Here is a 14,386-nt window from a genome sequence, read left to right on the forward strand (position 1 = left end):
TGTTGGGCTGGGGGCGTCCCTGCTCCCCTCTGGTCTTATCTGCGACGAAATGTTCTAGTCAGGGTCACAGGCTGGGGTGTCGGGGTTTAGACTTCAACACAGCAGCAACACAGGAACGACGTATGATGGTGGGAGGCACACTGGCCGTCACCCTTCGCTACAGAACACGCAGTTTCAACTCGAAACCCTCCCGGCTGCTCCCTGCTAGCTCCCAGCGGCCACAGAGATTGAGATGAGTTCATTCTTCAGCACAGGCGCCCAGGCCCCAGTTCTCATCCTCTGTGATGTTCCCCAAGGTGCCCGTGCAAACACACACACACATGCACACTGCACGTGTGCACACACAATACACACAGAGCACACACATGCACACTGCACACACAATACACACATGCACACACTGTACATGTGCACACACAATACACACAGAGCACACACATGCACACACAATACACACATGCACACACTGTACATGTGCATACACACAGTACACGCATGCACACTGCACACACAATACACACATGCACACACTGCACATATGCACACGTGCACACACAGGCACACACAACACAGAGCACACACATACACGCACACTGTGCATATGCACACACAGTAAACACAGAGCACACACATGCACAAGCACACGTACACGCATGCACACAATAATCACAGAGTGTGCACATGCACACACAAGCATGGGTGCACACACAATACAGAGCACACATGCATGCACACACAAAAACACAGAGCACACGCATGCATGCACACTGCACATGTGCACACACAGTACACACAGAGCACACTGCACACTCCAGTGTGCACACACACAAGCACACATGCACACACAGACATCCAGGCCCACAGCAAGATTCCATTTCCACGGAGCTACATGTTGGGTTAAATCGAGGGGAAAAAAGCTGAACTTGGAAAAACGGACTTTGGATGCTGCCCAGCCCCGCTGTTTGAACAAGAGTCTGAGGACTCCGGGCGCTGGCCTGGCCCCCCCCCCCCCGGCCTCGGACCCTGCCTCTCCGCTTTGCTCCAAGTCTCGAGCACAAGGGCCCAGTGTGGCGGGAGGCGCCCGGGCAGACACAGGTCTCATTATGTGCAGCCCTGCCCCTGCCCGCCGCCCCTGGAGAGCAGAGGGGACCCCACGGACCAGAGTGCCGACCGCGCCCCATTTCCAGCAGACGCCGCCGCCACTTCCGCAAGGGCCGGGGCCAGGCCCCGCGGGTGAGGGCCCGGCCGGCACGGGCGCCCACCTCCGGGTCAGCGGCCCCACGAGCGTTCGGAGAGACGGGCACGGACTCCCCGGCTTTCAGTCTCTCCCAAACCTGCTTCGGCCGAGCTCATCATTGCTGACGCGCCCTCCGCTGGGGGGTGGAGCCCGCCGGGGTCCGGGCCAAAGACGGGCGGCCGTGTGGATGTCCTTGTCCTCGATGGTCGATGCTGTCTTTGACCAGGTGGAGGAGGACCTTTGCCTGCCGTGCGCCCTGTCCCCAGCGTTCCCGCCAGCTGGGCCGCTCGGGCACGCCAGTGATGCCATGGCTGTGGCTCCAGCCCCCGTCTCCCGTGTACCTGGACAGCACCCGGGGCAGCATCTGTCCTGGCCACGTGCCTTGCTGTGGCCATCGGGGAAGAGGGCAGGGCTGCATTAGGCCCATAGCCTTCATCCCTCGGCTTCTGCCTCTCCCCGGGCAGTGTCTGTCCACGTGGCCTGAGCTGGCGCTGCCCTGGCTGATGCCACGTGGAGAGAGGGAGCTGGGCCCTCCAGGCCCTGGTCACACTGCCACCCGCCCCATCTTCCGATGCTTTCCCAGGCCGCAGCAGAGAGCTGGATCAGAAGTGGAGCAGCCAGGACTCGAACCGGCGTGCATGTGGAATGCCGGCACTGCGGACAGCAGCTTTACCTGCTGTGCCACAGCGCCGGCCCCCAGGGTAGCTCTTTAAGGAGCCATCACCCCTGGATTCTCTTTTACCCATGGTGATTTCAAGAGCCTGACGTGGGGCCAGTGCTGTGGCGCAGTGGGTTAAGGCCCTGGCCTGAAGCACTGGCATCCCATATGGGCGCCAGTTCTAGTCCCAACTGCTCCTCTTCCAATCCAGCTCTCTGCTATGGCCTGGGAAAGCAGTAGAAGATGGCCCAAGTCCTTGGGCCCCTGCACCCACGTGGGAGACCCGGAAGAAGCTCCTGGCTCCTGGCTCCTGGCTTCAGACCAGTACAGCTCCAGCTGTTGCAGCCATCTGGGGAGTGAACCATCAGATGGAAGCCCTCTCTCTCTCTGTCTCTACTTCTCTCTGTAACTCTGTCTTTAAAATAAATAAAAATACATCTTCAAAAAAAAAAAGAGGTTAGCCGGCGCCGTGGCTCAATAGGCTAATCCTCCGCCTTGCGGCGCCGGCACACCGGGTTCTAGTCCCGGTCAGGGCGCCGGATTCTGTCCCGGTTGCCCCTCTTCCAGGCCAGCTCTCTGCTATGGCCAGGGAGTGCAGTGGAGGATGGCCCAGGTGCTTGGGCCCTGCACCCCATGGGAGACCAGGAAAAGCACCTGGATCCTGGCTCCTGCCATCGGATCAGCGCGGTGCGCCGGCTGCAGTGGCGGCCATTGGAGGGTGAACCAACGGCAAAAAGGAAGACCTTTCTCTCTGTCTCTCTCTCACACTGTCCACTCTGCCTGTCAAAAAAAAAAAAAAAAAAAGAGGCTGTCGTGGGAGACCCACACTGCAGCACGTTGGAATCCACTGCTTTATGAAAACCCAGCGTAAGAAGTTTGCGTTAAACACGGGCTCAGGATGAACGGAGGGCGGCTGTTTCCCACTTCCTGTCGTGGGGGAGATGGCACTCGCGGGGTTTCCCTTTATGGCCTGGCTCCTCGGAAGCTCGGGGCCGAATCAGACGCTCCGTGGTGGACACTGCTCACTCTCACGGTTGCACTGGAGCTGCTGTTTCTGGGGCATGAATCCTTTTTACTGTGTTGTGTAAAGATACTCTTGTCGTAAGCTGTCTCCAAAAACCAATTTTGTGCTGGAGAGGAGAGGGCAGGCGGATGAACGTAGTCCTCAGGGCAGGTGTGAGCTGTGTGCGTGGAGCTGACCCAGTTCCCCGAGGCCCGGGACTGCAAATGCAAACATCGCCCAGGGAAAGCAAACACGACTTTGAGTTCTCACAGCGAGCTCTGGGTCAGAAAGGAAAACACACACGTCTCCTGGAACAGCCGTCTGTCTCCCTGCCCGACATCTGTGCTGCTCATGGCCCAGACAAGCCCACGTTATTCCTGACGCCACCTCCAGGGAGGTGCCTGGACAGAGATGTGGCGGGGACAGAAGCCACGCGGGGCCCCACGCCTCGGCCAGCCACCTCTGACGGCCCCACACCTCCATGAGGGTGACCGAATTCCTGGGAATGGCAGCGCAGCTCCTGCCCGCTACTACAGGGGTCGCTGGGTGTTTCCAGAGCTGGGGCTGGGGGCGGGGGAGTGGGCCGAGGGGAAGAAGGCCCAGACTGGGTGGCCGTGTGTTCAACCTCCGCCTGTGACCCACAGAGCACACGTGACTCGAGCAGGAAGGACACGGCTGATGGGGGCGGGGCCGGGGCGTGCTATGGAGGAAGGGACACGGGAGGGGGCGAGGCTGAGAGCAGGTCCCTGGGTGGCTGCAGTCATGAGAAGAGACGAGACGCAGAGTCGGGTGCACGCCTGGGGGTGGGGGGAGGCCGCGCAGGTGCAGGGAGAAGCCACGTGATGGGGGCCGGCCAGGTGCCAGGGCGTGGCCAGGCCTCACTCTCAGAACCTGGTGAGCAGGCTGCAGCTGCTGCACCCCGCCCGGCAGCTCCAGGGACCCCCGAGCAGAGACGGGAAGGGGCGCTCTGGCCAACGGCAGAACAGCCCCAGCAGCCGGTGTCAGCGGAGGTCGGAGTTCAGAGGGGCCGAGGGAGCCCAGGAGGAGCTGGAGGGGCCGGAGCCGGCCGGAGCCAGCCGGGCCTCCAGCCGTGGCCAAAGCTCCGGGTTTGATGGTAAGGGGGACGGGGAACTGTCACAGGCTCGGAGCCAGCCGGGGGCAGACTGATGTCTGTTCAAGGTGACTTTGGCTGTTGCGGGGAGAGGTGCCTGGACGGTGGGGCAGGGAGTGGGGCGGCAGCAGGGGCCAGGAGGGCGTCTCCTCCCTGACTCCTCCCAGAGCAGGAGGCCACGCCCCCTGGCCACAGCACCCTCCCTGCCTGGGCGCGGGGGTTCTGCACCCACAGACCTCGCGCAAGCAGCTCCCGTCTTCCCTGACCGGCTTCTCCTCACCGTGACCGCACGGCCGGGGCGGCCTGACTCCACAGAGACCAGACGCTCGCGCCCGTGCTGGGACGCCATCCCTTGCCGCCCGGCTCGTCGCCCCAGCCCACACGCGATGAGGCCGTGAAGGGTTTTCTCCGCTGTTTTTCACGGGTGCCTGCTGCTGGGCCGCTGGGCCAGGCTGTCTTGGGATTCTCGCAGGATTTCTGAGCCCACGCGTCAGGTCTGGCTGGGGACGAGGATGCGGGCCCCACTGCGTTCTCACGTGTGTGTCACCACACGTGTGTGTCACCACACGTGTGCACCATCATGTGTCACCACAAGTGCACCATCACACATGTGTCATGCATGCCATCACTCTGTGTCATCACAAGTGTACTGTCATATGTATCATCACATGTGCATCACCAAACATGCGCGTCATGTGTGCCATCACCACGTGTGCCATTTCATGTGTATCATGTGTGTCGCCATGTGTGCATCATACCACGCATGTCATCTCATATGTGCACCATCGCGCGCACCATCACACATGCATTGTCATGTGTGCTACCACGTGCGTGTCATGTATGCATCACATGTGCACCGTGTGTCATTGCATGTGCATCACATGCACCACCATGTTTGCATATAACACACCTGCGTCATCCCACATGTGCTTCATGTGTGTCACCATGTGTATCATCACACATGTGCCCCGCCATGTGTGTGTATTGTCACATGTGTGCATTAGACTGGCTGGGGACAGCCCTGGCTGGCCTGGAGAGGGGCTTGGCTGGGCAGCGTGCGTGCTGGGTCTTGGCCATCTCACAGCCGGGGACTTGCCACGATCTACAGGGGCAGACACTGCCACTCAAGCTGGTTGGGCACAGCCCAGGGGACTTGGGCTCCCGCCTCCGGCCTGAGACCAGGGCCCCCCACTCTGCCGGGTGGGCTCCCCAGACGCTGGACACCCAGGGGCACTAATGGTCTCAGAGCAGTGGCGTCACTGAGCGCGATGCTGGGCTTTCTGTAGCCCAGTTGGCCCTGGTGCGCTGGATCGCATCATGGCACAGAAGTGCAGGGAACAAGGCTCCGATGGCTGAGCGTGCACTTCTCTCCTGCAGCCAGGAGATCCGGGGTTGCACGGCACCCTGGATGCCAGCGACCAAGGCTCTGCCACTCTGCGCTGGGCTTCTTCCTCAAGGTCCAAATGACTGCCTGAGCTCCAGCCATGGAACCTTCATTCCAGCCAGCAAGAAGGAGGGACAAAGAGCGGAGTGACCTGTTCCCGTAAAGACACCTTCCAAAAGCTGCAGGTAATTGCGCCTGGCTCCCGGTGGCCAGGCCTGAAGCACTCGGCACGCCCACTGCAAGGCCGTGGGGAAGGGCGGTGTCCCAGCCAGGAGCCAGCAGCCCCCCCTGAAGCTGGCTCGCACCCGGCTCCTCTTGGAGGCTGTCCTTGGCCACCAGCTGCCATGCTGTGCGGACGCCCAGGGGACAGGCCCAGCGCAAGTCCAGCCCCGCCGAGCCCCCAGCCCATCGCGGCCCGACTCAGACGTGGGGGCAAAGGCGCCTCCTGTTACTCTTGGCCGGAGCGCTCACCGGTCTTCCCGGCTGCCGCCCAGACACCGCGGGACAGAGAGAAGCCACGCTCACCGGGCCCTCCCGCCAAGTCTGGTCGTGTTCTGTGAGGGGTGGAGGGAGCCTGGGGGCGGCAGGCGGGGAGCAGGACTCAGAATGGGGGGAGCAGCTGACCACCCAGCTGACCCCAGGCTCCTCTGATGCCCTGAGACCCCCGGGAATGGAAGGGGGACGGGGCAGACTTCGGGGCACCTGGCGGGGCCTGCAGGCCTGGGGGAACACGGCTCACTCTCGGGGCGGAGGGCGTGGCCGTGCCACTGCACCCCCACGGCACACGTCCGCCAGGCCCCGGGGAGGCTGTAGCTGCCGGCCGGGTTCACGTGGAGGCTGCAGGGAACAAGGCCCCACTGTGGGCCCGACGCAGGAAGGCAGCCGTGCAGGCGGCAGCGCGGGAGGGGCCCGGGCGCCCAGCCCCTTTGATTGGCGGGCGGTGCAGGGCGGAGGGTTTGCGAGCCTCCCAGCCAGCGCCCTATCTGGAGGCAGGCGACGGGAAATGCCAGGGATTCAGCAAATATTGACGGAGGGCCGCGCACACAGCTCCTTTATGAGGTGTGGCTGAGACCACAGCGCCCGCTTTCATCGGGAAGCAGGCTGATAGTGCAAGGCGCCCCGTGGAAACTTCCAGAAAATATCTGCCGCGTGCTGGGCTCTGCCATTTTAGAGACTTGGTGTCGGACAAGGAGCGGCGCTCCCTGGTCTTGTGCTGCTTGCGTTCCAGCAAACGATGCCCAGGCGGTCGCCAGTGTCCCCCAGCAAGTCCTTAAACGGAAGGGGACGGGACAGTAGGGGACTGGCGTGCCATGGCGGCTGTCGGTGATGGCCACAGTCCTGCTCAGGGCCCCCGACAGCTGAGCTGAGGCCCCGGGGAGCCACCCCTTCGTGCACCCACCCCAGGCTTGCCGAACGCTGCCCGGGTGCAGGCTTTGGGATCTATGGCAGAACGAAACCAGACAACCCCCACCCCAGCCCGTTCTCATGGAACCCACTGAACCTGGAGCAGGGAGCTAAGCCACCACCCAGTAAATCAATGGTGTTAAATTCCAGCGAGCGACACCTCGCAATGGGAACAAGAAGTGGAGCAGGCGGGGAGAGACAGGTGTGCCCAGGCCAGGGGCAGGGGCCGGCAGAGGCAGCCAGGGACAGAGCCACGCAGGGAAGTCGTCCCACGCGAGCCCAGAGGCCACAGTGACCTCATGCTTGCTACACAGCAGGCGTGACCTGGCCCCGCCCCGCCTCAGCACTCCAGGTGCACCCCACAGCTCCCAGAGCTCCCGGTCACCTCCCCTGATGCCCCTGACACCAAGGGCCTCCTCCAGTCCATTGGACTGACACCTGCCTGAGCCCACGGCTGCCCCGCTCTGCGACCCGAGATGCCCAGCTCCCTGGGTGACCACCGTCCTGCCTGTGTGGACCCCCGATCTGTCCTTTCCAGGGCCCCGCTGCCCCCACAGCCCCTCTCTCAGCCCCGCCTCTTCCTCCAGACAAGACTGGGGGCTGCGTGGCCTCCGTCCCTTGCAGCTCAGCTTCCTAAGTCTCCCAAGACCCAGATGTAGTGCCATCCCCGTCTCCCTGTCTCCCTCCCCGTCTCCCTGTCTCCCTCCCCATCTCCCTGTCTCCCTCCCCGTCTCCCTGTCTCCCTCCCAGTCTCCCTGTCTCCCTGTCTCTCTCCCTGTCTCCCTGTCTCCCTCCCCGTCTCCCTGTCTCCCTCCCCATCTCCCTGTCTCCCTCCCCGTCTCCCTGTCTCCCTCCCCATCTCCCTGTCTCCCTCCCCGTCTCCCTGTCTCCCTCCCCATCTCCCTGTCTCCCTCCCCGTCTCCCTGTCTCCCTCCCAGTCTCCCTGTCTCCCTGTCTCTCTCCCTGTCTCCCTGTCTCCCTCCCCGTCTCCCTGTCTCCCTCCCCGTCTCCCTGTTTCCCTCCCCGTCTCCCTGTCTCCCTCCCCACAGGCAATGCCAGAGCACGCCGGAGCAGCAGCAGAAGCCCCTTACCGGGGCCCACGGCCCTGATCACGTTGCTGTCCACCCGTGGGTCTCCCACACTGCCCAGCCCTGGGCGGCATCCAGCATGGGGTGAGGACTTGTGCGCTGGAGAGATGAAGATCCAGCCCACAGCCGCCCCAGCCTGCCGCTACCCACAGGCCACCCACAGACCTCGGGTGGACAGCGGCGGTCAGCTGGGCGTGGAGGACGTGACTTCCCTGCCCCGGAAGGAGGCTCACTCCCCCCCACCCCCCACTGCCGGGACCCCAATGCCGAAGCACCGCGTTCAGTCCTGATCGCAGGCGGGGCTGTGTCCTGTCTTGCTGGACAGCACTCCGCGTCAGTCTGGATTTTGTCTGGGCTCTCAGCGTCCGGAATGCCTGCTCGGGCCAGCGTTGCGGTGCAGCGGGGCCAGCCGCCACCTGCGACGCCAGCATCTCGTTTCAACGCTGGTTCAAGCTCCCGGGGCTCCGCTTCCCACCCAGCTTCCTGCTGATGTGCCGGGAAGGCAGCGGACTGGCGCGTGCCACACCCTGACGGGGTTCCAGGCTCCCGGCTTCGACCTGGCCCCGACCATAGCACCCATCTGGGGGTGAACCAGCAAACTCGCACCTCACCCCCACGTCACCCGACAAGGACCCTGCCCTGGTGCCAGGGTCATCCACCTGCTCCTTACGGCAAAGCTGGGCCCCCGGCCCCTGGGGTTCCCCACCAAGCACGGCCCTGAGCAGCACGTGGGGTCCCCCCTCCTGGGTCACTGGTGGAGGTGGCCAACAGTGGCCGCTGGGCTCCTGTGTCTGGTGCCGGGTGGGGTGTCCCGCATAGGGCAGGGGACCCCTTCTTCACTGTGGGGTGACCGCAGCCCTGGCTGAACCCACTCCACCTGCCTTGCACCATTCCTGCCCCCCACAGCCCAGCCCATTGGCTCCTGGGGCCCAGATTCCGCCGCCTGCCCCCACACATGGCTTCTCCTGGGCTCCCCCGACTGGCAACGCAGACGCCACCTCCCCAGCCCACCCTCAGAAACCCCTCCCCGGCCCAGGCCCCGGGAGTCCCAGAGGAGATGAGGCTGGAGGTGTCAGAGCTGGGTGTGGGGGGGCATCAGCCGTGCAGGAGCCCCGCCTGGGGCAGCCTGGGGGGCGCTGGCCAGGGGCAAGGCCACCAGCCCTGCGTGGGGACGCCCGCTGGGTGTGGTGACTCCTGGGTCCCCGGGGTGCTGATAAAGCCGCGGCCAGGGGATGTGGCCGTGAGAAGGCTGCCGCCGGGCTGGCAGACACCCACGGAGGTTTCAGAACACGTTCGCCGTGGGTAAGGAGGCACTGCTGGACTCGGGCCTCCTGGACAGGAGAGCGAGCGGTGCATGGCCGCATCGGCGGCGCGAGCAGGAAGCTGCGGCCGGGGGGCCGTGAGCGAGGAGGGCAGGGGGCACACACACTTGCAGAAAGAGAAGCAGCCAATGCCTTTCTAAGCAACAAAGTTTGAAAAGAGTCACAGGGAGACACAGGGCAGACACAGAGGTACCTTTCATCTGCTGGTTCACTTCCCAGATGGCCGCAACAACCCGTGCTGGGCCAGGACAAAGCCGGGAGCGTCCTCCAGGTCTCCCAGGCGGTGCAGGGGCCCGAGCACTCAGGCCGTCCTCTGCTGCTTGCCCAGACGCTTCAGCAGGAGCTGGAGTGGAAGTGGAGCAGCCGGGGCTCGCCCACAGAGGCACATGCCATCCCCGCTGCGGCGACGAAGGGCAGGGGCAGCTCTCGCGGTGGGGCCCAGGCCATGGGTTAGGAAGCAGCGGGTTCTGCCTGGACTTACCCAGCTGGTGCACCCACGGCATGCCCAGCCACGAGTCAGCTGGAATGCACCTGGTGGCCCATGACAGAAAACACAGCTTCCGCGGGGGGCCCTCCGCCGTCTCCCGATGCCCCCAGAGCTCGGCTGATGCTGCAGCTTGGGGACGACACCCGCCGCTCCAGTTCCTTCTGTCTTCACTGCCGTCTCTCTCTCCTCGGGGTGTTGAGGTGGCTGCCACGGCTCCAGGTACACACAGCATCCAGAGGTGAAAAGGGAGCCCTGTCTTCCTCGTGCCTCTCTCTGGGGGCTGAGAATCCTTTCCCAGAAGCCCCCAGCAGGCTTCTCCTCACTGTTCATTGGCCAGAATTGGGCCACATGAGCCTGCCGAAGCCAGAAAGCACCCAGAGGGGAGGGGCCACCTGTTTGCATCAACCAATCAGAATCTGGCCATGTCTGGAGGGGCGGAGCAACCATGGCAGAGGGCAGGCACCCTTCCTAGCGACGCGTTCCTATCCCCCCACCCCAACCCCCACCCTACACTGCAAGTTCACGGCCAGGTTCTTCACAGGCCCCGAAACCACTGGCTCTAAACTGAAACCTGAACCTCGTCTTTTTCCGATTTCGTTGGTCTTCGGCCTTGACAAACGCAGCGATGCCTTGCCAGGCCACGCCTCACCCAGCGCCAGCAAAGTGGAGCTGGAAACAAAAGCGGGTGCGACCTCCCAGGCTTCCGCAATGGATTCTGAGCTCAGCCTGTGTTCGGAAGATCCGTGTTGCCTGTAACACACAGGGTCACACAAAGTTCAGCTGGTGCAGAAGTGGCTGAGAGAGAGAGGGAGGGGAGAGAGGTGGAGAGGGAGGGGGAGAGAGGTGGAGAGGGAGGGGGAGAGAGGTGGAGGCACGCGGGAGCCCTCACAGCGGTCAGCTTCCCACGCAGTGATGTGCAAACACTGCCCCAAGGACCCGTGAACGCAGACGCAGAGCGGCTCACAGAATCCTGCATATGCGACCGGGACCACCCTGGTCAGCCCGCGACGCAGGCCACAAGCCCCCCTCGGCAGAGTCCCACGCCAGCCTCAGTGCGAGCGCAGATCCAGCACCAAGCCTGTGCTCGCTAGCCCACGGGCAGAGCGGCCCCCGCGCGCGGGCGGGCGTGCTCCTGGGGCTCCTGTGTCTCACCCTGTGGGGCCGTGATGGCAGTGCCCGTCAGCAGCCAGCTGTGGCAGAGCCAGTGTAACAGCAGCTGGGCACCTGACTTCCAGCCGTGCGGGCCTGGGGGTTTACTAACAGGAAGGAGGTGGCAGGGAGCACGATCCCAGGAGAGGCTGGGTGACAGTGCTGCTAACATCATCATCATCACCATCATCATCATCACCACCATCACCACCATCACCACCACCATCACCATCATCATCACCATCACCACCACCATCACCATCATCATCACCATCACCATCACCATCACCACCACCACCACCACCACCATCATCATCATCACCATCATCATCATCACCACCATCACCACCATCACCATCATCACCACCACCATCATCATCACCACCATCACCACCATCACACCACCATTATCACCATCACCATCACCATCACCACCACCACCACCATCACCACCACCACCACCACCATCATCACCATCACCATCATCACCATCACCACCACCACCACCATCACCATCACCACCATCATCACCACCACCATCACCACCATCATCACCATCACCACCACCATCACCATCACCACCATCACCACCATCACCATCACCACCATCACCACCATCACCACCACCACCATCACCACCATCACCATCACCATCACCACCACCATCACCACCACCATCACCATCATCACCATCATCATCACCATCATCGTCAGCATAGCTCTAAAGGGAAATGGCACAGAGTGTGAAGACCCAGGCAGGAATGGAGCACAGGGACCTCTCCTTGGGGGTCCTCTTGGCCCCCATGGTCTCAAGAACCATGCTAGGGGCCAGCGTTGTGGCACAGTGGGTTATGTTGCCACGTGCGACTCTGAGATCCCATATGGATGCCAGTTCAATTCCCGGCTGCCCCACTTCTGACCCAGCTCTGCTATGGCCTGGGAAAGCAGCAGAAGATGGCCCAAGTCCTTGGGCCCCTGCACCCACGTGGGAGACCTGGACAGAGTTTCAGGCTCCTGGTTTGGCCTGGCCCAGTCCTGGCCATTGTGGCCATTTGGGGGAGTGAACCAGTGGATGGAAGACCTCTCTCTGCCTCTACTTCTCTCTCTGTGACTCTGCCTTTCAAATAAATAAATCCTTTTTTAAAAAAATACACAACATTCACCAAAATGTATTGTGGATACTTGAAAGCATTAAAATTAAATTCTTCATATTAAGAAATAAAAGAACCACACGCCGCTCACACAAACACAGGCACACAAAGGTCCACAGGTGCCCAGAGGCACCACAAATGCCCGCCCGCTGACAACACAGACAAGCGTGGGCCACACGATGAAACACAGCCCACTGTTACAAGGCGTGACGCCCCGACACCTGCTCCAACGTGGCTGCACCCCAAAACCATGAGGCTGCGTGAAGCCAGCCGGCCAGGAAGGGTGGCGGGCAGGCCGCAGCGCAGAGCCCGCACACGGGCCCGCCTCGGCGTGACGCTGTGCACCTGCTGTGCGTCCTGTACAACTCTCATTTATTTTATAGAAACCGCAGCCTGGCAACAGGTCCGTCTGTGTGGACACAGAGGGACTCGGGCGGCGCAGACGCGGGGGAGATGAGGAGTTCGCTACGTTTCCACGTCACCAGATCTGTTGCAACGAGCAAGCTGCTTCCATGCACCCCACCTCCTGCAGAGTACATGATGCCTGGTTTGTTCTGTAAAAATCTAATGAATCGGGGGAAACGCTGGCGCCTGTCTCCCAAAGCGATGCCAGGAGAACCCTTCTTGGAGTTGAACGAAGAGGGATGGAAGACCGCTCCCTCTCTGTAACTCTGCCGCTCAAGTAAATACGTAAATCGCAAGTAAATAAATAAATAAAACCACTGCAGCTGATGGGCAGTTTCCAGAGGGTGGCCGGATACAGGATAAGTGCTAAATGCGCAGCCGTGGTCAGGGCCACAGAGAACGCTGGGGCAGGAAACCAGAAGGACTCATGTCGGGACGACGACAGAACCGGGCTGGAGAACTCGCGTAGGTCTGGTCAAGCGGGAGGAAAGTTCGCCCTGTACGGGGCGGAGTTCACGCTCACGGTGCAATTCCAAGAAAATCCCTCAGAGGATTTTCAGCGTAACTTGGAAAGCCGATTCTAAAGTTCATCTAAAATGAAAAGCCATGACATTGTGTGAAAGAACAATAATGAGGGGCCGGCACCGTGGCGCAGTAGGTTAATCCTCCGCCTGCAGGGCTGGTATCCCGTATGGGCGCCGGTTCTAGTCCCGGCTGCTCCTCTTCCAGTCCCCTCTGTCTCCTGCCAGATGTGCCAAGGCACCAGGCATCCTCGGAGCTCCTGGCTTCAGACCGAGACGGCGCCAACACAAAGGAGGCAGAGCCCAGGCTGCAGAGGCTGGGCCGTGAGTGGTCAGCCGAGCCGGCAGGGCTGCCCCGGCCAGCACTGGTCCTGCAGCCTCAGGTTCGTTTCACAGGTAAATGCATTGAAGTGACTTTCACATTGTTTATAACCCAAATTACCCACTGTTTTAAATACAGATTAGACACATAAATAGAAGAGCAAAAAAATGCCCAGAAAAGCATGTGTGTGTGCATATATCAAATAAATAAAATAAAGAGAATAAAAGAGGCGGGTTTTTGTTTTCTAACCCTCCTGGAGTGAGGCAGGCTTTCTTAAACAGGAAAGGAAAGAGGAGGTGCTGGGTCTCACGTGCCCTCTGCGCCAGGGCCCCGCGCTCCTAGGCAGGGGCGGGAGGAGGGCTCCGGGGGCAGGCGACAGGGTCTCTCCCAGCGTGGGCACCATGTCCGAGCTCCCAGACCCAGGGGCAGGCGACAGGGTCTCCCCCAGTGCGGGTGCCATGTCCAAGCTCTCAGACCCAGGTAGAGAGACGCACACGGCCGTCCGGACAATACAGAGGCTCCAGGCCGCGGACTCGAACCCTGACCCCGTCTCCGCTGTGAGGACAGGGCTCTCTCTCCCCGGCAGACCTTCCCGGAGTCACGGGGAAGCCTGCGTCCGTGTAGTCCGGCGCGCTCACTGGTCCCATGGAAGAAGACTGCATGGTCACTGGCAGCTGGGGTTTACCGCGTGGAATAGCACAACTCTCTGTCTTGTTTTCTGGGGCCGGCGTTGTGGTACAGCTGGTAAAGCCACAGCCGGCTGTACCCGCATCCCTTATGGGCGCCAGTTCAATTCCTGGCTGCCCCACGTCCAATCCAGCTCCCTGCTAATGCACCTGGGAAAGCAGTGGAAGATGGCCCAAGTCCTTGGGCCCCTGCACCCGCGTGGGAGACCCCGAAGAATCTCCTGCTCCTGGCTTCGGCCTGGCCCACCCTCGGCCATTGTGGCCATTTGGGGAGTGAACCAGCGGATGGAGGATCTCTCTTTTCTCTCACTCTGTAACTCTGCTTTAAATAAAATAAATAAATCTTTTTTTTAAAAAACTCTCATTTGCCTCCTCTGTAAAATGGGCATACTAGTAGCATCAACTTTGTGGAACCGAGTGAGCCTCCCACTGTTAGCCGTTGCCAGGATTGGCTTTAT

The 14,386-nt window shown here is 61.6% G+C and overlaps 1 long non-coding RNA gene and 1 other non-coding gene across 4 annotated transcripts; one reads left to right on the top strand and one right to left on the bottom strand.

The window, feature by feature from the left end:
* Window positions 1–2,723: 2,723 nt before the first annotated feature.
* On the bottom strand, window positions 2,724–10,505 carry LOC127486957 (uncharacterized). Of its 2 annotated transcripts, none has more exons than XR_016227456.1 (3): window positions 9,739–10,505; window positions 9,401–9,550; window positions 2,724–3,116 (listed from the first exon to the last, which is right to left on the bottom strand). It is a non-coding gene; the product is annotated as an uncharacterized LOC127486957 (transcript). The 2 variants fall into 2 exon arrangements; XR_016227455.1 differs by having other exon boundaries at window positions 9,689–10,505.
* Window positions 3,112–12,716, top strand: LOC149119819 (uncharacterized). Of its 2 annotated transcripts, none has more exons than XR_016227458.1 (3): window positions 3,112–4,012; window positions 4,244–5,578; window positions 12,378–12,716. It is a non-coding gene; the product is annotated as an uncharacterized LOC149119819 (long non-coding RNA). The 2 variants fall into 2 exon arrangements; XR_016227457.1 differs by having other exon boundaries at window positions 5,387–5,578.
* Window positions 12,717–14,386: the final 1,670 nt, after the last annotated feature.

This window comes from Oryctolagus cuniculus, chromosome 21 (genome assembly GCF_051225735.1).
Source record: "Oryctolagus cuniculus isolate XC-2025 breed Fujian yellow rabbit chromosome 21, ASM5122573v1, whole genome shotgun sequence".
Classification (NCBI taxonomy): domain Eukaryota; kingdom Metazoa; phylum Chordata; class Mammalia; order Lagomorpha; family Leporidae; genus Oryctolagus; species Oryctolagus cuniculus.